The 25,402-nt window shown below is 42.3% G+C and overlaps 1 protein-coding gene across 8 annotated transcripts in view; it reads right to left on the reverse strand.

Annotated features, from left to right (window-relative positions):
- The window catches only part of PCDH9 (protocadherin 9), a 779,656-nt gene that overhangs the window by 99,000 nt on the left and 655,254 nt on the right, over positions 1 to 25,402 (reverse strand). The gene's annotated exons all lie outside the window — the stretch shown is intronic.

A 25,402-nucleotide genomic window follows, 5' to 3' on the forward strand; every position in this document is an offset into this window, starting at 1 on the left:
GTTTCAGTGAATAAGTTTGCTTGTTGCTACAAACGTCTTATAGCCTCATGTTCATTTTTGCAATTAGGGGAAAACATACAAGAAAATTTGATGGTTCGAGATTTTGGGATTCAGAACAAACTAGAAAATACAGCCCAACAACATGCTAATGGGGTCAAATGGGCAAAGGTTAAAGTATGCCCTTGATACAGAAATCTGTTCATAAAGACAGATTAATTTCCTTCTCCTAGTGCTTATTTCTGGGTGATCTCTGCCCCGGGATCTCTGACATAGCCCACTTGCCATCGGTATGGATCCGGAGAGGTTGCTTTGTTTCAGTGCACAGTAAAATAAATATTAATTAGAAGCAGTAAACAACAACTCCTGAGTTTGAATCAGATTGCCTCAAAAATTAGCCAAGCAATTTTCCAGAGAATGGGAAAATAGGACCACTTATTTCAGATCTGCTCCAAATCTGGTTTCAATCTGGATCTCACCCAGATAGGACCTCAAATCTCATCCTACCTACTCACCCACTCAGCCCAAAACCTACTGGCAAACCTATTAGATCTACCAGCACAAGGGAGGTTTGTAGTAGGGGGGTTGCCAGCAGAACCTGTGCTCATTTTGGGCTATGCTGGCCAAAGCCCTTATCCCAGCTCAGTCAGACACACAGTGTGTGACTCTTCCATACTGGCTCAGCCAAGGCCAGGTTAGGTTCCAAAACAATGTTCTCTAGGGGAGTGGTGGGGATAGAAAGGGGATCAGACTTACCCCTATTCAAAACTACATTCAGTTTGGTCACATGATGTAGCAACTCTATTTTAAAGGCCTGTTTTCCCTCTGGCAGGCTTGGCGGGCTCAGTTGGCAGTAGCCCTGCTACTGAACACAGTTTGGAATAGGAGCATAATTTACCCCAGTGCAACTTCCACTGGCTTCCTATAGCTTGGAAGGCTCTGCTTATTAATTTGCTGGTGAGTGCGAAGACGATAGCTGGGTTGATGTGTGGAAGTGGGGTTTGTGGCATGCTGGCTGAGAACTGCAGGATGGAAATATTTCCCTAGCCTTGAATTAAAACCCAACAGTGCCAATAACTTTTAGAGATGAGAAGTACAGGTACTGCCTACTCCATCATTAGTGTGCCCAGAATTAGTCTTATCAAATGCTGCTTGACTGCCCCTATGGTACACCTAAGACAAACCTCCTCCCAAATTCACTTCGAATGTTGCTTTTAGGTAAAATTTAAGTGGCAACTCTGATGCTACAGCCAACAGGTGATTCAACAGCAGCAGTAACTATTTTCGCAAATTTGTGCTGTCAACATCTCAAGTGCTTTTTATTTTCTTTAGAAAAAAAAAATTATGAGAAACATCCATTAAGAGAGCTTCATTGCAGTGCCCAGCTGGTTCTCAAGCATAGCGGTGGCCAACATATGATGTGCATGCCAAATCAGCACTTAATCCTTATTTTAATGGCAAATTCAAGTGTTGGCTGCTGCCTGTTTAAAATACAAATTATGCTCACAAAAAAGAAAGCAGCTGTAAATAATTATATAAAAGACATTTCACTGAGACAGGCTGTATTTCAAATATGGTGATGTATGAACAAGAAGCAATCTCTACAGTTCTTCTTTTTCTTCCCTAGGGGAGAAACAAAACAAAACAAAAAGATGGTGGCTACAGCCCAGATATTGGGATCCTGGATTTCTTTGTAATTCAGGAAACAAACATAAATTTAAAAAGGGAGTTAATAGACTTTTGGGGACCAATCCAAAACAGGAGCCAAACAGTTGGCTAAACTCAATCCAGTTTTCGAACCAAGTTGCACATTTTCTTCCATTTGTTGTTATTCATATTTCCCCAGGTGGTTCATGAGAATCAGTAATGGCCACTTTTCCAGCTTTTGTGCAATGAATCAGCTGGCAGAAAAGAATAATAAAAACTGAGAAAATGGTATTGCTAAAACCTGAAGGCATGCAGTCAATTCCAGGTCTTCAGTTGTCCTTTGCGTCACTGTGCTCTCATTTTAGTTTGCAATTGTGGAGATTGGCGAGATTCAGAAAGAAAGGAATTATTAATAATTGAAACATCATAATGGTGTCTAATGGCTATAAGTGCACAGGCTTTCATATACAGAGCTTGATGAGGAATTGCATGTGTAAATGGAAGGCAAGCACACAGTCCCCCAATAGAAGCCATACATCATTGCTTCAAAAAAGCCAGATGCCTAATAATCAGCTGTTCGTGAGCTGGAGTAGCAGTGTGCATATTGTCCTCCCTGACAGCTGCTGTACAACTGATTTCTGCTTTTTGGAAGGAAAAAAGATATTATAAAGTGAAAAGACAGGTGTTCTGTCCCTGCACATCAGAGACAACCCAATACATTTGGGTGTTTGTGATAGAGAGAGAGGGGGGGGGGAGAGAAATCCAACTGGAATTTTCCATGTTGCTAAAATCATTTTAAATATCTGACAACAAAAAATTGACATTTCATTGCCCATCAATGGTACATGATCCCACCCTTATTTCTCACATTCCCACTATTCTAAATGGCATATAAACCAGGTGGATTAATGGATAGGATAAATGCCACCAGTTAGGAAACGAGGCATGTCTCTATCAGAGCTTCATAGCCTATTTGATTATTTCTGAAGATAGGGTTGCCATATTTCAAACAGTGAAAATCTGGACAGAAAAGTTGTTGAGAAAAAATAGCACGTTTGGCAAATCTGGACATATGACAACCCTATCTGAAGACAACTTACATTTGTAATTAATAAATTTTAAAATAACCAAAATAAATAATCTTAAAATATACACTTCTGCACTTTAATCTTGAATTTATTATGCAACAGGTCTTCAAACTCAGCTGTGAATCTCATCCTCCCAAATTATCTTACCCCAAACCCACTGAAACTCTTATCAAGTCCCAGTCTAAATATGGAGGTTTTCCTCACCCTTTAAATAGATGTAGAAGCCACATCTTAAGAAAACTCTGTCAGAGGAAAATGGAGTTTCACATGACAAAGGCATTCCCAGAATTTCCACAGTCTCCAGTAGAACTGCAGGGTCTTTTTCTTCTCTCCTCAAAAGACACAGAGGTGAACTTCAGGGAATAATATCGTTCACCATACTCTGTGGGGAAGTCATTGCTATCCCTCTCACTTTTGACAATTTCACATTTGGTATCCCTTATATCTGAGGCTAGATGCAAAATGGTGCTTTATGTAACCAAAGGCCTGCCATCTGAGGTCGGAATATTAGGACTCCCAATTCACTAAGATGCTTCAATGCTGCAAACTGCTAACTTAATTCTAGGGCTTCATCTCGCCCTACTTGTGCATCCCAACCACTGCTCCTGAGGTTTGGAAGACTGTCCAGACCAGCATTAGACATATCACAAAACAGTTAGCAGAAATCAGCAAAATCCTGTGTGCATGGAGAAATGCTATAGGTATTACATGGGCAAACAAAAAAGGAAGAAGACGGTAAGATTGAAATATACAGTAGTCATTTTTTTTTGCAGCCCCAAGGACAACACTATATAATGACTCTTGCATGATGTCCATTCACTGACTAGAGGTATTGGGGGGGGGGACTGGAGGGGAGGACTTCTTGCATTGATTGCTCGGATAGGTCAGTTAGTAGAACATGAGACTCTTAATCTCAGAGTTGTGGGTTCAAGCCCCACATTGGGCAAAATATTCCTGCATTTCAGGGGGTTGGACTAGATGACCCTTGTGGTCTCTTCTAAGTCTACAATTCTATGATTCTACAGTGGGGGGAATAATGACACTGGCTTCATCTGAAGACAGCTTCCTTGGAAATTAAAAGAACAGAACAGAACAGAAAATCTGTAGTGCGGCATTCACGCAAAAATAGGAAAAATCTCTAAAGGTTGAAAAGAGTTTGTGCATCTGTAATGCAAGTATTAAACTTTTCAAACCCAATTCATTAGCAATCAAAAGTCATAATGATCCAATGGATGTTTACAGGCATACAGAAATTGATTTTGTGGCTTCTGTACAGTTCATCTCAGACAAGTATCAGTTCTTACTGGCCTCATCATTTACACAGCTAATACTGTATAAATAAATGTTCTGGCAATGTTGGCAGTGCCTGGAAGTTAGTGTGTAGACCACAAGGGGATATTAAAATACTATCCGGCTTTGTTTTGTTAGAAAGAGGGAGATACTTAATGGATAGCTCTAAAATTCATTCATGGAGCTCTCTAACACCAGTCCTCCATGTTGATATTTCTCCAGCTGAGCCGTTTCCGATGACACCAAAAAAATTGTTTTCCACACAAAGGGTATGGAAAATAAACTCTTGTCCTATGCACAAGAAGTGGGAGTAAAGCACGTTGGTGTATAAAATTACACCGGATCCAAACCCCATTCAGCAGCAGAGCTGCTGCTGCTCTGCCTGAGCCTGACAGAGGAAAACCAGGCCTTTAAGACAGTGTTCTTCTGCTGGGTTGCCAGGTCATGCTCCTACCACACCAACTTCTTAGGCCTCAGCTCACCCAGGGTTGTCTCAAGTCGGTTGAGCCCAGGGCTAAGCCAAGATGAGCAAGTTACACCAACATACCTTCAGCTGAGCTGGGGCTGGGGACCTAATGCCTGGCTGAGCCAGATATCCACTGCATCCTCAGCTGCCCATCCTGGCAGTTCTTACCACAGATTGATCTTGGTACCACAGAAAGTGCATTGGTTTAAAAGTATATACAGTGGTACCTTGGTTTAAAAACAGCTTACTTTATGAACAACTTGGATTATGAACGCTGCAAACCCGGACGTAGGTGTTTTGGTTTGTGAACTTTGCCTTGGAAGCAGAACATGTTCCGCTTCCTGTTGAGTGTGTTCCATTTGTAAATTGAGTCCTCCTCTGCTATGGGAAAGCACACCTTGGTTTAAGAACGCTTTGGTTTAAGAACGGACTTCCGCAACGGATTAAGTTTGTAAACCAAGGTACCACTGTATGCCCCATTACTGATGCAAAGGAGCTAAATTCAGTCCCAGAGCCTACATTTCGTGGCGAAACAGATCAAGCAGCAGTAAAGGAGGGGCCATTATAGAATCATAGAATCCTAGAGTTGGAAGAGACCACAAGGGCCACCGGGTCCAACCCCTTGCCAAGCAGGAAACACCATCAGAGCACTCCTGACATATGGTTGTCAAGCCTCTGCTTAAAGACCTCCAAAGTCGGAGACTCCACCACACTCCTTGGCAGCAAATTCCACTGTCAAACAGCTCTTACTGTCAGGAAGTTCTTCCTAATGTTTAGGTGGAATCTTCTTCATTGTAGGTTAACACTAAAGAGCGAATAAATAACTACAATGTAATGTTCTCAAAGTTATTTAAGTTATGAAGACAAACAAAAATAATTTTAATAACATAAGACGTTTTAGAAAAATGCTCACCGTTGTTTTCTAAATGAAGAAGGCAACAAAATCTAGAGCTGAGGTGAAAAGTTCTCCAGCAAACAATCTTGTCTTGAACAACGGCCTGGAGGAATTCTGTCTCAGAAACCAGGATCTCCTACCTGAGTGAAAGACTTTTCTCTAGTACATGGGAGGCTACCAGTGTTACTGGCCTCAAATTTCCCAGGGATGAGAAGGTGACCAAAAAAAAAAAAAAAGTGAACTGGCTGTATAACAGACTATTGGTTGGGCAAATACCGGTATGTTGTGGGCTTTTATATCTTTAAATTAACAATACAGTGGACCCTCCGGATACAAATTTAATTATTCCGGGGGTCCGTACTTAACCTGAAAAGTCCGTAACTGGAGGTACCGCTTCTGCGCATGTGCGCAGAGCAATAGAGCGCTTCTGCATACACTTCCAGGTTTGCTGTGTTTGCAACCTGAAAGTTACATATCCGGAGTACATAACTCGAGGGTCCACTGTATATTTTACAGTATATTAATAAAACAGGATAGATAAGAAAGTCAACAGACCATACAAATATCAGTAGTTCCACCTGACAAAAGCAGCCGGAATTTGAGGACCTGTCCACAACAGCCTACTGATCAAATACCAAAATATACTCCCTGCACATTTCCCCTTATATCTAAGAGATCACTGGTTTCCTTTTTTGTTTTTGTAAATGTTGAAGAGGCCTAATTCTGGGAAGAAGTCTAATATAAACTGATGCTCATCATTCCATCTTTTTAACAGAAATAATAGAAAGGAAGCTTCACAGGAAACAAATTCCAGAGTTGCCTTGTAATTTTTAAAAGCTACATAATTAACAAATTACATTTAATGCTGCAAAGGAAAGCAGTGAAGAAGGATGAAAGTGCCACAATTATAATCACATTAGAGCATGAAAAAGAAGGATCCAGCTTTGAACCCATTATGTCACTGGCAAAATTATCATTAATGTTGACTGGTTCAAGATAGGGCCTTAAGAGAAAAATAGCTGATGTTATTCTGAAATATATAGAAGCTGAGGGAAATCTCTTTGAAATTCAGTGCTTAGATGCTGTAGCAAGAAAACAATGTTGAAATAAAAATCCTTTTGGAGTTTAATTTTGCTAAGTTCTTTCTAAAATTGTTTCTGGAATCTACACGATGTGAAGAGCCTTCATCAGGTGTCTGCCATGAATGCATTAAGACGGTGAAAGGAGAACAGAGGCCATGCCCTCCATATCTGAAGGTCTGGAGGGAGATTCCAAGCATGTTGAACTCAATGCTCTTGGAAGCCTGTCCACAATCAGGAGTCCTGCTCAGCCAATTTTCCATCTATAGGACGCCGCCATGTATAAGACGACCCCTATTTTGGGGCCTCAAAATTTAGAAAATAGGGGGAATTGAGCTTTGGGGGAGGTTTATTTGGGGGGAATGCCGAAAATCGCTCACCCACCAGAACGCAGCACACAGCCGCTTGCGTCGCTTACAAATGCCGCTTAAAATATCGGGCTCGGGCTTCGTTCCGGCAGGTGAGCAATTTTCGGCATATCACGGAAAGAGGAAGTGTGCAATTTATCTTCTCCCATGTCTACAGATTGTTTGAAGTGGATTTAGGATGGAAGCTCTCAAGTTCAAATAGTCCCATATAGGGGTGGGAGGACCCCAAGCCAGACCTGACTTTTCCTTGGTATGCTGGTTTCCTATGAGTTTTCTTTCATTCTCTTGGGGAAACATTCAAGTACAAGATGCCCACCTGAAGCCTGGAGTGGTGCAGTCCCAAAAAACCGCCCATGTGATCCTTATGAAAACAGAAAAATATTAAGTTTGTGTCCCACCTTTCCTCCAAAGGAGCACAGGGCAGCAAACTTCAAAATATTAAAACAATACAATTTAAAATTACATAAAGACATATTTAAAACGTATGATAAATACTGTCTTCAAGGTTACAGGGGTCAGCAAACTTTTTCAGCAAGGGGCCGATCCACTGTCCCTCAGACCTTGTGGTCAGCCGGACTATATTTTGAAGGGAAAAAATGAACGAATTCCTATGCCCCACAAAAAACCCAGAGATGCATTTTAAATAAAAGGACGCATTCTACTCATGTAAAAACACACTGATTCCCGGACCGTCCGCGGGCCAGATTCAGAAGGCAATTGGGCCGGATCCGGCCCCCAAGCCTTAGTTTGCCTAACCATGGTATAGAACATATTATCTAAAGCAGGAGGTCACTACAACATGGACAACAGAGGCCAGGGTATTCCGCCATAGGTGGCAGACCAGCTTAAGCTGGACAAAAGTACTCGCGGAATACAACCCTGGCTAGAGCTAGACACATCAAAAAAGTGTTTCAAGAAAACACGTTGTAAACCTCAAAGCAGGAAAGCACATTGGTGAAAGACGGTGTCACAGTGTTATAACACATATAAAACTCCCCCCCCCCATGTACTGAGTCTCCTGTTTCTGTGGGGCAGTGCAACCCCTCTTAGAACAGATTGTACAGCTAATTCCAGGACAATATATAGAATGGCCCTTACAGCATGTGGCTATAAGATAAACCCTTGATCTGTTTCAGCAAATCCAGTAACTTAAGAATTTATGTACTTAATTGAGGGAAATGCCTTATAAATTGTTTATGGGAAGACATATTAGGAAAATCTCTTATAGGCCCAGACTTTGTAAGAAAGTGCCTGATAAATTGTTCATTTGAACAGTATAAGTTTCTCCTGATCCAGAAATCCCATGAGAAAATTTGTTGAGCCATGGAGGGTTCCCTCAAATCACCTAGTCTGCAATTTTCTATTCACTGGCTTATTGATACCAGATGAGATAACCAGAAATACAGGTGTTGCTGGCAGAGAGCGGGGATGCAGGGGGTGGGATGTTATAAAAATGGGGGGGGGGGAGCATAATTTCGTGCAGTTTTGGAACTATAAAAGCCTAACTTAAAGCCATTGCTTTTTTCATAACCGGCAGGAGCAGAGACTGTAATATTGACTGCACCTGCATTTGTCCAGAGATTAAGGAGAATGAGTTAAGATGACAGGTTAAAACCACTGACAGTAAAAAAGAGCAACAACCAAAAAGCAGCTTTAAAATTCCATCTATGACCAGGGCTCATTTATGTGTACAGGTTTATATATAGCATGGATGAAGCCGTTCCAGAGGAACCGTAAATTGAAGTAAATTTAAAGACGCATATCTAGTATTTTAGCCAAAGGGGAAATAAATGTTTGGCAATAGCATTGTTGTGAGGGATATGAAGTTATTTAAGAAAGAAAGAGGTACACAGGAAGTCCTATTTGTGGAGACAGAAAAGATATTATGAAGCATGAGTTCCAATATGACTTTATTTCAAAGCAGTCATCCATTGCAAAGATCCATTGCAAATACCTTGACCACCAATCTGTCCAGAGTAAACACATCTCAGCTTGAAGGAGGTATTTCTCATTGTTTTTCGTGTGTGCTATTTTTAAGGGAGCAACCCCATGCACAAGCAGCTAGCATAAAACAAGTCGGTGTAAATTAAGCCTGTGTAAAGTTACACCGGATCCATAGGCTGTTCAGCAGCGGGGCTGAATTTATAGCAGCCTCTGCTAAGACAGGATGAGCAAGTTATGTCAACCTATCTTGGGTTGAGCTGGGAGTGGGGATTTAACACAAATCAGCTGCTTGAGCCAGAGATTTGCTGCATCCTAAACTGCTCATCCCAGCAGATTTTGCCACAGAATTCAGCTTACCTATTTCAACTGACCACGGGAATCCTTACCCTAACATCATACAGGTATATATCTTTAAAACTTTCACCGATATTTTCAGCTGAATCAAAGAAGTGAGAAGCCTTTTTAAAAAGGAAGGGGGGAGGAGAATTAAACATAGTCCTATGTTGCATACATCACTCTCTGCCTGGCTGTTCTCTTTCTTTTTCTTTTTTTAAAAACCTCTCTCACATACTTTCATTTTACACAACAGATTCAATTTCTTCCCTATTCATGCATCAAATTTACATGATTTTTGTATTTCCTCCCTCATTCATGCAATTTCCATTCGCACTTAGTGAGCTGGGCGCTGGATCCTATGTATTTGAATTGCATGTTGTTCTCTTGGAAAATAAGAGCTGGGCTGGGGTCTGAGGGTACAGCAGGGCAGGTGACAGCTGCCACTATATACCCAGTTCCTGCTTTCATGCCTGGGAGAGTGGGCCTGCTGCAACCTTAAATCAGCAGAGAGGGAAGCCCACCTGCGCAGGGACCCTGGGAGCCATGAGGTCTTCTCTGGGACTGGGCATGTCCTCCCACAGCAAAGTTTAGAACTTTATTTTATTTTGCATGTCCAAATCAGATTTCTGTCTACACTGTACTTGCTCAGGTGTATTTTTTTTAAAAAAGGGAAAGAAGGCCGTTCCAAAGGAGCTGTTTGGGGAAGGGAATCCCATCCTCACCAAGAACTGCTGGCCCTTCTTTCTGGCAACAGCTGCTTCTGGGGCTGTAGCTATTTCTCCCCAGATTCAAGCAAAATAATTCAGATTTTATTTTTAAGAATGAAAGGGAAATACAACTGGAAAAAACACCTTCAGAATTATTTCTTTTTTATATAATTTTTTATCAGGTTTTACAATTTAATATTCAACACATTTGACACATAAAAGAAGAAAAATACAAAAAGTTCTCCCCACCCCATGACTTCCCTTAACTTCCTCTTCTGGTTCTTTAAATATATGCTATTTCTGCTTAATTTTATCTTACTTTCTACGATTCTTTTTTTTTTAACTGAATGCTCTTATATTCTTACCATTTTTATACCAAATTTTCTTTCAAATTACACCTTACACTTAATTAATTTCCATATTGTTGTTTCTTAACTGTGCACTTATTTTCTTAATTGTAAGCGTTCACTCAAACCCTACTAGTGAGTCCAATTCTTTCCACTGTTTCTGTAGATACAACATAAATGGTTCCCAGTCTTTTTTATTTTTATTTTTTTTAATCATATTTATTAAAATTTCCAATAATGACAGAGTAGAAAGAATAGAAAAGATAAAGAAAAGAAAGAAAAAGAGAGACCAATTTTAAACCCTTATTTTCATAACCTTCTTTCTGGGACTCCCTCCTTCCCCTCCCGACTGTATTCCCCTTTCCCTAAGTTGGTTCCACAAGTTCTCATTCCCAATTTAAACCTAATATGTTATGCCTATTAGCCAATTTAAATTACAATCTTAACATCACTCCTCATCTTTAACAAAATAGAAAAAAGATTTTCCCCCCAAGATCTACCCCGTTTCCTTCCACGAATTCCCCCCTTTTTTTCCCCAAAACATGTTAAATCAAAATACCAAAGTTATATAGAAAGATAAAAGATAAAAGATAGAAGAAGATTCAAAAAGTTGGTTACATAGCCTTTGGATTCTAGAATTCCCCCTCCCTTCCCCGGTTTAGATTCCCCATGTCCATCAGTCTGTATGTTGTCGGCCTGGAGGTCTCAAGTCCACAGCCAAATTTTCCTCAATCCATCTTGCCGGTTTTCTTTAAATTTGCTTGTTTTGATGCTGTTTAACTTCAAAAGTCCAGTCTAATAGAGGCCTTTAATTTCCTTTGATCATAGTTGCTCCTCCCATTGTTCTTTCCATGGCGTAGTTGGTCCTTTGCTCTTTTATTTCTTACTTTCTCAGGTTTCTATCTTGTTCAGCTGCAAAACCATTCTTATTCCGAAATCTAGTATCTCTACAGAGGTTTGTTATTCAGGAACAAAACTTACGTCCAGTTCCTACCTTGCTTCAATAGAAAAATTCTATTGTGTTGTCACCTCTGTAGACAAAACAATATTTCAGTTTAGCTGCTTTCCCAGGAGATAAGTCCTGTGCACATCCCGGAGTAGTTTTCCACATACGCCACTTGTAATGTCCCAAAGCCCCTCTAGGGGGGTTGCAGTAACTTTGTATCCTCTAATCCAAAAGTCAAGTTGTTGTTTCTTTTTCCCCAGACATTTTGTAACCATATTTATGTCCAATTATAACAAAATTTACCAGCAAAATACTTATAACAAAGTCCTCTTTATATTCTCAAGATTTGACAGCTACTTTGACAGCTGTCAAATTCTCCATCTCTCTCCGCCAGGTTCTCCGAATCGCCCCGGTTCCCGGGGGGGGGGTTGCCTTTTCCCTCTCACCCTCGACTTTTCTCCTCCAGCACAATTCTTGTAGTATCCCATCGTGGAATTGATATTTTTTGTCAGCAATAAGCTTCTGAATCGATCTTGGTTTCTCAGTCCTTGTTTTAGCATGTTTACAATCAGGGAGGGGACTGACTTCCTTTTTAGATCCCCCCCCCCGCTCGTGCCGAATCCGAAAAAAAAATTCCTTTTTCCCCTCCTTTTATACCCGGTTGCCCAATTACTCACGGGTTGTTGTTAAATAGCCGAATTTCCAATGGAAGAAGCCAGCGCTCTCCGACGAATGGCATGCGGCTGCGCTCGGCAGGGGAAGCGATAGACTCACAGTACCACGCCGCTCCCCGGCACCCGATCCGTAGCCTTTAAAAAGGCTCCTTCACGAGTCGGGAGGGCGCTAACGGTACCAGCCGAGTCCCCATGTCCACGGGCTCCATGCCCGTGGTTTTTAAGGGTCCCCGCGTCGCCGGCGCGGTAGGACCCAGCCCCTGCCGAGCAGACTCCCTCCGGAGCTCAGAGGGAGTCCGCCATTCGGCGATGGCGCCAACCCGGAAGTCCCCTGGTTCCCAGTCTTTTTTAAAATCTCTATTGTCATTGTCTCTAAGTCTTCCTGTGAGTTTTGCCATTTCTGCAGAAACTTAGCAGAAAAACCTTCAGAATTATTTCTGATTCATTTTAACTTGTTAAATCCAATGAAATATTTGCCCCCCATTTCATGTTAAATGAATCCATGCCCTACTGTAATCTAGGTTAGATTGCTGCAGTGTATTGTATGTGGGGCTGCCTCTGAAGATGGTTTTGAAACTGCAGCCGGTGCAGGAATCCACTCACCGCACTTGGTGGGTGCCGCTGAGAGCCAGCACTCCTTTGCTGATTGCATTATCAAGGGGAACCCCCTTGGGCTGTTTCCTGGGCAGCAAAGTCCATGGGCTGAGCTTGCTGCTGGGGAAAACAGACTCCATCTGCTCACTCAGTTGGCAAATCATGAGCAGACACAAAAAGCATCTTCCCTGAATCTTCCAGCCTCGTTGACATAACGTTTGCAAACTGGTCTTAAATGAGATATTTATATTGCAAATACGTCTTGTTCACTGGATGGAATAAAGGCTCGTGTTCATTCTCTCAGTATGAAAGCCGTAGCATAAAAGATAAATGTTTTTTTAGAGTACAAAATAATGTTTGTTTGTTTAATATACTGCCCTTCATCTAAGGATCACAGGGTGGTTTTAAATTCATTATTATTATTATTATTATTAATTGTACCATGCCCATCTGACTGGGTTGCCCAGCACAAAAACAAATAGCATAGTAACAAACAAAACTATCCCCCCCGCCCCCAATTTAAAAGGACATAGATTGTTTAATGAGCCAAAGGCTTGGAAGAAGAGGGATGTTTTTGCCTGGCACCTAAGGATATGTAATGGAGGTGCCAAGTGAGTCTCGTTGGGGAGAGCATTCCACACATGGGGAGCCACTGCAGAAAAGGCCCGTTCTCGTATTGCCGCTCTCCTGACCTCTCGTGGAGACGGCACATGGGCCTGATATAGTGATGATGATTGTAGGGTCTGGGTCGTCCTTGAGGTAATGCAGTCCTGAGCCATTTAAGGTCATATTCTATTGTCAGCTCTGATAAAAACTTTCATTTATATGAGCAGCATTTCCAGCTCCACAGTGTGGAATTGATAAATAAAAGAGAAGGGATGCTCTGCAATAGTATCCCTGCACAGACAGTATAGTGCCTTCTCAGGGTGCTTTCATTCCATTTGTTGCACTGAACAGAGGATAGTTGAGGCTTCTGATTCAGAGACATTTACTGTATTGGTATTTCTGGTTGGGGTGGTGACATTTAGAAAGGAACAGCTGGAATTTGCATCCTATTTCACACATAAAGAATCAAAATGTTGAACCAAATGAGGATTCAGTGGCCCCCAAAAGTGTGAAATACTATTTTCACTGCAACCTGAGTGGCTTTAATTGCTTCACTCAAATACAGGAAGGAGGAAACTTATATTTATTGGGAACGCCACCCTTTAGCCTCTACAAAGGTCTAGCACAAACTGTATTTTCCTACAGCGGTCCATTCATTTATCCACATAAAACTCTACCGTAAATACTATGCAATTCCATTGGATTCTAATAGGTTTGCCTCTTTTGTGACCCTGTCCCCTGAGGCGCAGGAGTCACAGGAGGTTAATCTGGTTTTGTGATTTCTGGTTTACTCCAAAGCCCCTCTATCTTTATTCTTACGTGGGTTTCCTAAGGGCTGTGCAGTGAAGTGGATACAGGAGCAGGCAATAGTTTCTCCGAGGCTCAGGCATAAAGCTGAAACAGAATGAGCTTTGGCCACTAACTCTGTTGCTGCGTCTGATAATAAAGGAATGTGATTGGGTCATAAAGACTTAAACACGAAATTGAATCATTTTGTAGCAAATACTTACTATTTCCAAGTAATTGGAGCAGAGCAGGATGAGAATTCTGACTCGGAATATTTGTTACCTGAAAGAAGCAAGCTCAAAAAGGGCAGGGAGATGTTCCCCCCTTCTCATTCCTGCTTCGTTTCCACCCACCCTCTGCCTTCAACATTAATGAAGCTTCAGTAGAGAAGAAAACAGAGCCAGTCTCCTGGAAAAGGCCCCCCGGATAGAAAGAGATTTTAAAATATATCTACAAACATATATTTGAAAAGTAACCCTCCCCCCCCCTTTACAAACTGTTTTGTCTCCTTTGGTATACTGTGTGCATCTAACATCTACCAATGTATCTGTTTAAAAAAAGAAAAAAAGACTAAAGCCAAACCAAATTCTCTCTCCCACCCCCTCAGTAAGCAGTTCAGTCTCGGTTGTTCCATGCAATATATAAGCTGCCACAGATTTGTGTCTCAATAGTTATTTACAATGAACAAGACTTCTGTGGCAGCATCTGGGGGGGGGGGGAGGGAAGGGTCTTCATCAGGCAAGTCAAGGAGGAAATAGTTCCCTGAAGGTAGAAACTTTGAGGACTACGGCTATAGACTACCGACTTCTCTTATGTTTAAGTCACTTCTGTGTTTGTTTACAAATTTAAATAATGTCATCTCTATGTTTGGGACACACTGGATAATACACTTACTCAAATGTGTGACGCTGTGCCACCTGCCTCACCAACCCACCTCAGTATTGGGCATTATTGCATTGACATAAGGATGCACTGACATATGAATTCATGCACTGACATAAGGATGCTGTAATGATGAAGACTACTTGGATGAAGGAACCGAGGGGATGCTCATAAATTTGCACATGACACCAAACTGGGAGGTTTATCTACTGCTGTAGAATACATATACAGAATTCAAAATGACCTTGGAAGTTTGGAGAACTGGGCCCAAGCTAACAAAATGAACTTCAATAGTGACAAAGTGTAGGATTCTACACTTAGACAGGAAGAACCAGATGCACAAATATAGGATGGGGGACACCTGGCTTACTAGCAGTACATGTGAAAAAGATCTTGGGTTCTTGGTGGCCCACAAGCTGAACATGAGTCAACAGTGTGATGCTGCAGCAAAAAATAGCTAATGCTATTAAAGGCTTCATCAACAGAAGCATAGTGTCCAGATCAAGGGAAGTAATAGCACCACTCTATTTTGCCTTAGTCAGACTACACCTGGAATTCTGGGCACCACAATTGAAGAAGGATGTGTGACAAGCTGGCATGTGTGCAGAGGAGGACAACCAAGATGATCAAAGGTCTGGAAACCAAGCCTTATGAGGAACGGTTGCAGGGGCTGAGTATGTTTAGCCTGGAAAAGAGGAGACTGAGAAGAGATATGATAGCCAACTTCAAATATCTCAAGGGATATTACATGGAAGATGGAGCAAGCTTGTTATCTCCTGCTCTGGAGGAATGGCTTCAAGTTACAAGAAAGGAGAGTCTGACTAAACATTAGGAAAAGCTTTCTGACAGTAAGAGCTGTTCAATATTGGAATGCTCTCCCTTGGGAGGTTTGTGGACTCTCCTTCCTTGGAGGTTTTTAAACAGAGGTTGGATGGCCATCTGTCATGAATGCTTTAGCTGAGATTCCTGCATTCCAATTCTAAGATTCTGTGCTTCTATGCATAGGCCTATATGGGTGAAGGAAATGCATGCACACCAAGGCGATCAGGAAAGATGAGATACTCTCCGTCTCCACAGTGCCTGGGGATGCAGACCTGGATAAGTGCCCTGCGCAATTGGATAAGTGTACTGCCTAACCTGGTCCTTTTTCTGGCACTTTGCAAGCCATCTGTGATTCAGTTGGCCTACCTGTTGGTACAACACCAGAGAGGCAAAGTCTAACTGCACAATACCATACCACATGAACCCTGCACTGTGCAAGAAAAAAGACACATTTATACATAACTAGTGAATCTTTACGAAGTCAGTTAGAAAAGATGTTTTACAACTTGTTTACGAAGAATAACAGATATTTCAAAGTGATGAGCCTCAGTTTAAAAGCCAGTTTGAAGCATTGCTCTTGTGGTCAAAGTGAAAACTGTCCCTTTGGACTTACTTGATCAATCTGTGAATCATTACCTTAGTATTTATGTTAGATTTCTGAACATGTTTATAATTTTACGCCTCACATCACTAGTCCTTTCTGTGGTTGAAAATCATTCTGAGGTCTGAGCGCACATTGTCCACAGGCTAGCTCTTCTCCTTGGGCTCCAGTGTTCCCGCTTCAAGCTACATAATAACTGGCGTAGGCGCAGGAAGAAGTAGCTGCAATGGTTGGATAGATCCTGTTAAGAATCCTTTTTACCAACAGGAACAGGACCCAGCAAGAAAGTTTAATAAGATTTGAAAGCACAATGGTAACTTCTCCCAGGCGGCCTCTAAAACAGATTTTCAACACTACAGTTTATCACTGAAAATAATGTAAGCTAATTAGTGTCACTGGATATCACTGCAGTATTAATTTCTATAACTTATACTTGCATAAGATAGTAAGCTGATGATACATAATAGTGTAACAGCAAACACAGAAACAAGATTAAAAGCCTACGTAAAAGCAATTGTAGGAGTGGGGAGGCAATTTTCATTAAATATCAGCATGGAAACTGTTGGGATGGTAAGATAAATAATTGCAATTATAATAAAGCATTATAATGTGTTTTCCCTTCACCTTTGCTTGATTACATTATGGCCTGGTTATCACAAACAACGGATAAGGTGGCAAACCTGTGGCTGGACTGCACTGCTTCAAATTTCAGGTGGGATGTACGTAATTCAATGCTGCTCCATTCAAAATGCACATCCTGTAGCTCAGCCATCCCCCTTACATGCCAGTTTTTCATGTGTTGGTATTCTTTCCTCCACCCCAAAAAGGGTAGCATTCCATCATGAGAATTCCCAAATTCAGTATAAAGTAGTACAATCCAGACGCATGCTTACTATCTCATCCATGGCTTATCAGAATTATTTTTGTTTTAAATCATACGTGGTTGTTTTTAGTACACACCCTGTATTTTCGTGAACCACTACACAGTGCAACATTTTCTATTACTACGCCACAGGGTAGCATGCTTTTTCAAAAGATTCAAATTCATTCCATCCACAAGATTCTCTCTTCCAAAATATTATTCAATGAATTATCCTTTAAAAGTGCATTCTCCCCACTGCTGAATGGGATTTGGATCTGGGGTAACTTTACACTGGCTTAGTTTGCACTTGCTTGCTTTATTCTGCTTCTTATACATAGGATTTGGTCTTTTAGCAGCAAGGAGTCAGAAGTGAACATAAGACAAGCACTTTTCAATACTTTTCTCAAAACCACAGTTAATGAGAATGTTAAATTGTTCTATTTATTCTATTTTCCTTCTCAAATGAAATAACACAATTGAAATGGAAGAGCGCAACTCCATTTAATTCCATTTTTAAACAAGTAGACCATATCACAGAAGCAAGTTTTCAGTTCCCCAAAGATATACCTAGTGCTAGATTAAAAAATTAAACTAATCAAACCTTTATAACACTACAGTTGTACCTTGGATCTCAAACACCTTGGCTCCCGAACAAATCAGCTCCCGAACGATCAAAACCCAGAAGTGACTGTTCTGGTTTTCGAATGATTTTCGGAAGCCGAACATCTGGCACGGCTTCCGCAGCTTCCAATTGGCTGCAAAATGCTCCTGAAGCTAATTGGAAGCCGCGCCTTGGTTTTTGAAGGGTTCTGGGAGTCGAACAGACCCCCATAATGCATTCTGTTCGAGAACCAAGGTACGACTGCACATTAATGCAGAAGTTGTTGCAGTAATGGTTGCCATTGATTTGATTATGAATTGATTTTAGAATGTATTTTAATTAATTGACAGTGTGATTTTATGTACACTGTGCTATTTTTACTTGTTGTTAGCTGCTCTGAGCCTGGCTTTGGTTGGGGAGGGCAGGATATAAATAATTTTATTATTATTATTATTATTATTATTATTATTATTATTATTATTATTATTATCCCTGCTGTGCCTCTGGTCTCTTTGGGCTTCCTCACGTCCTCATGAGCCACAAGGCTTCTCCAGCTCTTTCCCTCAATTTCCTGGCATGATCCTATTTATTTATTTATTTTCTGGTGCCATGCTTATATGCGGTTCATTGCAAATTGGTCATGTGTAAGTGGGGAAATGCCTGTACTTGGAATTGGTTCTGGGAACAGGTTAGAGCTCAGTACAGTTTTTTCAATAAGATAGTTGTTACCTCTATGCAGTCCCTATTAACAGCTGGGCCAATTGTAGTTTATGGACACTTTTCATAGGCAATAAATTATAGTGTGTATTACAGTAACCCGGTCTCAGATTCGCAGTCTCCAGAATTGGAGATAGTTACCCACCAGCCTCTGGGTTACAGTTAGGAACTCCTGGACATAACTGACATTTGGGAATTAAAAGTCAAAGCTGGGTCCAGCATAACTCTGAAATAATAAACCTGAATTTTCATGCTACCCAATATAATGCAGATTGAATGCCAATCTCTACATCAGCCCTACAGACAAAAAAAAATTCATCTAGATTAAACCCACATGCGGTCAACTATCTCTAGAGTAAGAAAGAAAAGAGAAATAGGGTGTCATCTGCATATTGATGGCACTGAATGCCAAATGTCCAGATTAACTAGTACCATATTGGCCTGAATATAAGCCACACCCAAATATAAGCTTCACCTTTAAAATTCAAGAAAAGAAAAAAAGACAATATCTGAATATAAGCTGCTCTCTTAAAATTCCGCAGGCACTCACACCCGTTCCGTTTTACCGTATGTCTGTTTCAGCAGCTGTATTGTAAAAGCCAATTTTTGTAAGGTCGCGAATTTAAGCCGCACTTTTAAATTTTCACGGTCGGAATTTGGAGAAAAAGTGAGGCTTATATTCAGGCCAATACGGTAACTGTATAGACATTAAACAGCATGGAGGGCAAGATGGAACTTTGCAGGAATCCACAGAACAATGGCTAAGATATCAAACAGCCCTCCAGCAACACCTTCTGAGACCACACCTCCAGAAAGGACCTGTACCAGCATAACACTGTGCGCCACTGAATCCATCTGCAAGGGTACCATGGTCAATGCAATACCCTGTAGCTGAGTGGACCAGCGAAACCAGCAAGGATGTGTTGTTCCAGTCCAGTTCTCAGGATAAATACAGTACTGGGACAACCAAAACTATTCCTACCCTGAAACTGAGCCCAAGACCACATAGGTTGGTCCATAGTTCTGCTGCTCCTGTTGAGGTATGGCATCAAAACTTCCCCTTCTTGTGCTGCTTCCAGTTCCCACGCAACCAGTTGGTTCTAGCTGTATATAATATCAGAGCCGTCTTAAGCATATCCCAGAGTTGTCAACCTTTTTTTAAGGGCTGGAGGAGGCGGGCAGCGGCTGGAGGGCGGCTCCTCCAGCAGGGAAGATGCAGAGGCAGCACAGCGAGCAAGTGTACCTGCGCTGAGTGAGCGAGGGTGTGTGCGCCGCTCCCACCGAGCGTTGGCTCAGTTTTTTTCCTTTTTAGCCTTCTGGCACCACGCAGAATTTGGCACCTGCAGGCTAAAAGGGAAAAAACTGAGCCAACGCTCAGCTGGAGCAGCGCACACACCTTCGCTCACTCAGTGCACTCATTTAGTGTTCCCTGGACTCTCGCCTGGCGCCCTCCAGAACTTGGAGCCCCGGCACCCCGCACCACTAGCCTCTATGGGTAAGACGGGCCTGGATAATATAATGTAGATGGAAACGGTTCTCAAAGTCCTGGCATGCCAAAGAGACCTATGCAATTCTATGGATGCTCATCAAAAGGAGGAGGTCTTATGTAGCCTGGCAAGTGCCACTTCAGCAGGTCTTGCAATTTAGCTTGAAGAAGTGAAATAACATTGGTGATGGAGACATGTGCAGTCTGTAGTTCCTTGGCTAATGGAGCATAGTCAGTTTTGCCATATTTACTAATCAACAGTGATTGGGGAAGACTTCAGTGCAGCAATCGTCTTCCAGGAAAAACAGCAGGTTCCTTCAGTAGTCTTTTGCATGTGTGTGAACCAGCCACAATAATTTTCAAGGAAAATCCTTGCAAGCTGCCGGGCTGTTCCAGCAAAACCACTTTCCTGCACATCACGGAGATTTAAAGCCAATGCAAATTGGCAGGTGCAGAAAGTCAAGGTAGCCAGTCCACTAACTGAATACATTTAGAAGTGCAGGCATTGGCTCCCCTTCTCCCTTTAACAGGGAAACGAAAGGTGTGGTGAGAATTCCTTTCCTCCTGTGCTGCAGTTGTGTGTGGGATTGTTACATGTCACGTGTCCGTTTACATTCCAGCACTGATTATTGGAGTCTTGTGAACGCAAAGGGAGACACACTGTTTCTGCTCTGTATAGCTTTTGCAGCTCTCTCTCCGAGGAAGAAAGACAGAGAGAGAGGAGCCATGTTTTCGTTGTTCTGTTACGTTTGATTTAATTTGCAATAAATTAAGCTTAGATGTTACTCCTCAAGGCTGAGCTTCTGTTTTGAACTCTGCTTGTTGTGTGCTCATGTCCCTGGATATGGGCCACATCAGCGTGATGGGAGACCAGAGTGATGAATCCTGGGCGACACTGAGTTGTGGGGAGGCATCAGGCCTTGGCGTTATCACCCAACAAGGTGATAGGAGAACCAATACAGTGGTGCCTCGCAAGACGAAATTAATTCGTTCCGCAAGTCTCTTCGTCTTGCGGTTTTTTCGTCTTGTGAAGCACGGTTTCCCATAGGAATGCATTGAAAATCAATTAATGCATTCCTAGGGAAACCGCTTGCCAGGCTGGCGGTGCGGAGAAGGGCTTTTCTCCGCACCGCAAGCCTTCAGGACAGGTACGGGAACAGAGGGGAAGGCGCGCAGCGCTTTCCCTCTGTTCCCGGGGCTTGCGTGGGAGGAGGGTTTTTCCTCCCCGCCGCAAACATTCAGAACAGCATTCTGAATGTTGGCGGTGGGAAGGAAAACCCTCCTCCCACCGCAAGTCTTCAGGAAAGCCATCCGATGCCGCGCGGCGGGAGGAGGCGTCCCCCCCCGCCCGGCATCGGAGCTTCGTTCCGATGCCGCGCGCCGGGAGGAGGCGTTCCCCCCCCGCCCGGCATCGGAGCTTCGTTCCGATGCCGCGCGGGGGGGAGGAGGCGTCCCCCCCCGCCCGGCATCGGAGCTTCGTTCCGATGCCGCGCGGCGGGAGGAGGAGGCGTTCCCCCCCCGCCCGGCATCGGAGCTTCGTTCGGGAGGAGGTCCGAGGACAGTGGGGAAGACGCGCTGCGCTTCCCCGCTGTCCCGGAGATTTCCCTATGGGCTGTCGTCTTGCGAGGCAAGCCCATAGGGAAATTCGTTTTGCGAAGCGCCTCCAAAACGGAAAACCCTTTCATCTAGCGGGTTTTCCGTCTTGCGAGGCGTTCGTCTTGCGGGGTACCACTGTATAGCCCTGTCTATTCATTTGACATCCCTACTGCAAATATTTATTAGTACTAGATGTGGAAACTGATGGCATTATATGTGTTTTCTTGTAGGTTAATGATTGCTATCGAGGGGGGGGCTGTTTGTATTATATATTGACAATAATGTTGCAAGAAAATATTTTTGTAGCAGTTTTGGGATCTTGAGGAATTAAGGATTAAAATTTTAGCACATCTTGATCTTCTAAAGATCCACAAAGCTAGAAACAAGCTTGCATATTGTTATACCTATTATATTAAAAGACTAGAGTACATGCAATTGTTCCCTTCCACATCAGTTTTAATTATCTGATTCTCAGCTGACTTTGGCTGTGATACATAAGCCACAACCTGAAGTACCAGGTGTGATTCTGCCACAATCCCTCCCAGCAACCCACAGGGAATAAGGCAAAAACCACCTTCAAGTTTATGATAATTTGAGATTTATTTATTTGTTATTTAGAACTGGCTCTGCTTCTCCAAAGGGAGCCCAGAGTAGGTCACAACAAGAACTACTGTACATATGGATTTGTTTATTTATTTTATACATTCATTCCTATACCACTAAACTGGTTTTTTTTGTCAAAGCAGTGTACATAAATAATAAAAAATAAAAAGTAAAAACTTAAAACAATATGAATCAGAAGAACATAAAAGGGTAGGTGACAGTATATTATTATAATTATAATTATTTTTTTTATTCATTAAAATTAAAGAGAAACAACTAAAAGTATAGAGGAGGCAAACAATAATTTTAAAATATTAAACATTAATGGAGGTAAAATATATAAGGGTAAAGGTAAAGGTAAAGGGACCCCTGACCATTAGGTCCAGTCGTGACCGACTCTGGGGTTGCGGTGCTCATCTCGCTTTATTAGCCGAGGGAGCCGGCGTACAGCTTCCGGGTCATGTGGCCAGCATGACTAAGCCGCTTCTGGCGAACCAGAGCAGCACACTGAAACGCCGTTTACCTTCCCACCGGAAAAGTACCTATTTATCTACTTGCACTTGACGTGCTTTCGAACTGCTAGGTTGGCAGGAGCAGGGACCGAGCAACGGGAGCTCACCCCGTCGTGGGGATTCGAACCGCTGACCTTCTGATCGGCAAGTCCTAGGCTCTGTGGTTTAAACCACAGCGCCACCCGTGGCTTGTGTAAATAAACATTTTAAGTTGTTGTCTAAAACTGAACATCGTGGATGCTTTTCTAACACAGGGAGGCAATGAATGATGCAATATAGGTACTGCTGCATTATAGAATCATAGGATTGTAGAGTTGGAAGGGACCCCAATGGTCATCCAGTCCAACCCCCTTGCAATGCAGGAATTAAATTATTCATTCCAACTGGCCACCATATGGATGTCATATGGGACATTGAGCAATGCTTCTAAGCATAGCAAAAACAATTTGAACATAATTTCAACCATACTAAAAGGCAATAGTGCAAAGCCTTCCTTCAAAGCCTCCCAAAGCCTAGATGCATAAAAAACTTTTGGAAGGAGCTAAAGAGAGAGACCGCCTGATTTCCCCTGGGAGGTCCATAACAAGGGTGCAGCCACCAAGAATACCCTGTCGTGAGTCCAGGGCCAGCCCCAGACATTTTGGCACCTGAGGCGATTCAGAAAATGACACCCCTCTTCCCACCAGGGAAGAAGGAGTGAATGAATATCTACATCAAGAATGAGGGTGGGAGGAATGAAAGATCTGCGGCCCCTGTGGATCCTGCCACCCAAGGCAGTAGCCTCACCTTGCCTCATGAATGGGCCAGCCCTACGTGGGTCCTTGTTCTCCATTATTATTATTATTCCTAAATCTTTCTTTCATCTATGAGCTCACTGCTTCATCTCTTTATTGTTTACAGTTTGTTAGCAGTTCCTCCTCCACCGCTTTCTCTTTGCTTTTCAAACAGATGGCAAGAGTAAGTGTTGTACATTTTTTAATGTAATTGAAAATTCAGCACATCACCATATAGCCACATCAGCAGGAGTATGGGACGCGGCTTTGATCCTATCTAAACTGTTATTCTAGAGAGCCTGTATTGCTGCATGGAAGATGAGTTGTGACGTTCAAGGAGTACATTACACATGCCTAGCTTAGGTGAACACAACCGACACAACCTCTTCAGACTTGCTCCGCAGTCCACATCTACCAGACTGACAGTATCTCTTAGATCACAGTAATGAAAATGACTGATCAATTAACTAACCTGTGATTTAAACAGCATCAAATGCTACAAATTAATAGTGAAGAAGTCATGGATGATCTAAAGTTACATTAATGCTACTTACGCTTGCTGTCATCTAAAATATACCGTAACTGTCAAAAGTTCTGCGCAGGGAGCATTAAACATGAAACTAATGCCATCCCCCTTTAATGGCTGTAGCTGGGGATGAAGAGCTTTTCTCAGATCTCAAATTCAGGTGTCTCCTTGAATTCATGCTGAGAACAGAAACATGCATTGCTTCTCTTGATATCCTGGTCCTCATTCCCATTTATTTTGCAGTGATATGAGGGATATCTTACATGTATGGATGACTCAGTACAGCATATATAAGAACTTTATTTTCACATCACACATGGTGGTCTTCAGTTGAGGGCATCCGTACATTCAGTTGACTTTCATCAACTGAGCAATCTAGTGCTGTATATGAATGCATGTGGGAGCAACCCCTTGAGATTTCATGGTGCTTCCCTATTTCTTAAACAAAATCTGCCTATAGAGGAACATTCTCTTCTCTCTAACATGTGAGATTTTGGAACAGGTTTTGACTCCTTTGAACATGTGCAGCAAGGGAAGTCGCTTACAGGTTTTGAATGTCTAACTTTTTAAAGTACCGCTTCCAAGTCCACAGCTTTCATTTTGATTGTTGAAGGGATAAGGCAATTAGGCATCTGCAAGAGCTAATTTTTCACCCTGCAACCCGTTTTCAAAGAAGATCCACTTCTCAGTTCCAGACCTCAGTTCCAAAATGAGAGGCACAAATACAAGATGGGTGACACCTGGCTTGAGAGCAGTACATGTGAAAAGGATCTAGGAGTCTTGGTTGACCAGAAACTTGACATGAGCCAACAGTGTGACGCGGCAGCTAAAAAAGCCAATGCAATTCTGGGCTGCATCAATAGGAGTATAGCATCTAGATCAAGGGAAGTAATACGGCCACTGTATTCTGCTCTTGTCAGACCTCACCTGGAGTACTGTGTCCAGTTCTGGGCACCACAATTCAAGAAGGACACTGACAAACTGGAACGTGTCCAGAGGAGGGCAACCAAAATGGTCAAAGGCCTGGAAACAATGCCTTATGAGGAACGGCTAAGGGAGCTGGGCATGTTTAGCCTGGAGAAGAGGAGGTTAAGGGGTGATATGATAGCCATGTTCAAATATATAAAAGGATGTCACATAGAGGAGGGAGAAAGGTTGTTTTCTGCTGCTCCAGAGAAGCGGACACGGAGCAATGGATCCAAACTACAAGAAAGAAGATTCCACCTAAACATTAGGAAGAACTTCCTGACAGTAAGAGCTGTTTGACAGTGGAATTTGCTGCCAAGGAGTGTGGTGGAGTCTCCTTCTTTGGAGGTTTTTAAGCAGAGGCTTGACAACCATATGTCAGGAGTGCTCTGATAGTGTTTCCTGCTTGGCAGGGGGTTGGACTCGATGGCCCTTGTGGTCTCTTCCAACTCTATGATTCTATGATTCTACCTTTCAAAAAAAAAATAACACATGCAATACAATCTCAGGAAAGTCACACACAGAGGGATAGAGAATATTCCAAAGTCCCTGAAAAAACCTACCATTTAGTTTCAATCGGGGGATGGGGTGGGGAAGGAATGCATATTTTCACACATTTTCCTGCCTATTTCAGTGATAGGGACTTTACTAACTTATAGTCATTTTCCATTTTCCATTTCAGGGA

The sequence above is a fragment of the Podarcis bocagei genome, assembly GCF_964188305.1.
Source record: "Podarcis bocagei genome assembly, chromosome: 6".
In the NCBI taxonomy this organism is placed as follows: Eukaryota; Metazoa; Chordata; class Lepidosauria; order Squamata; family Lacertidae; genus Podarcis; species Podarcis bocagei.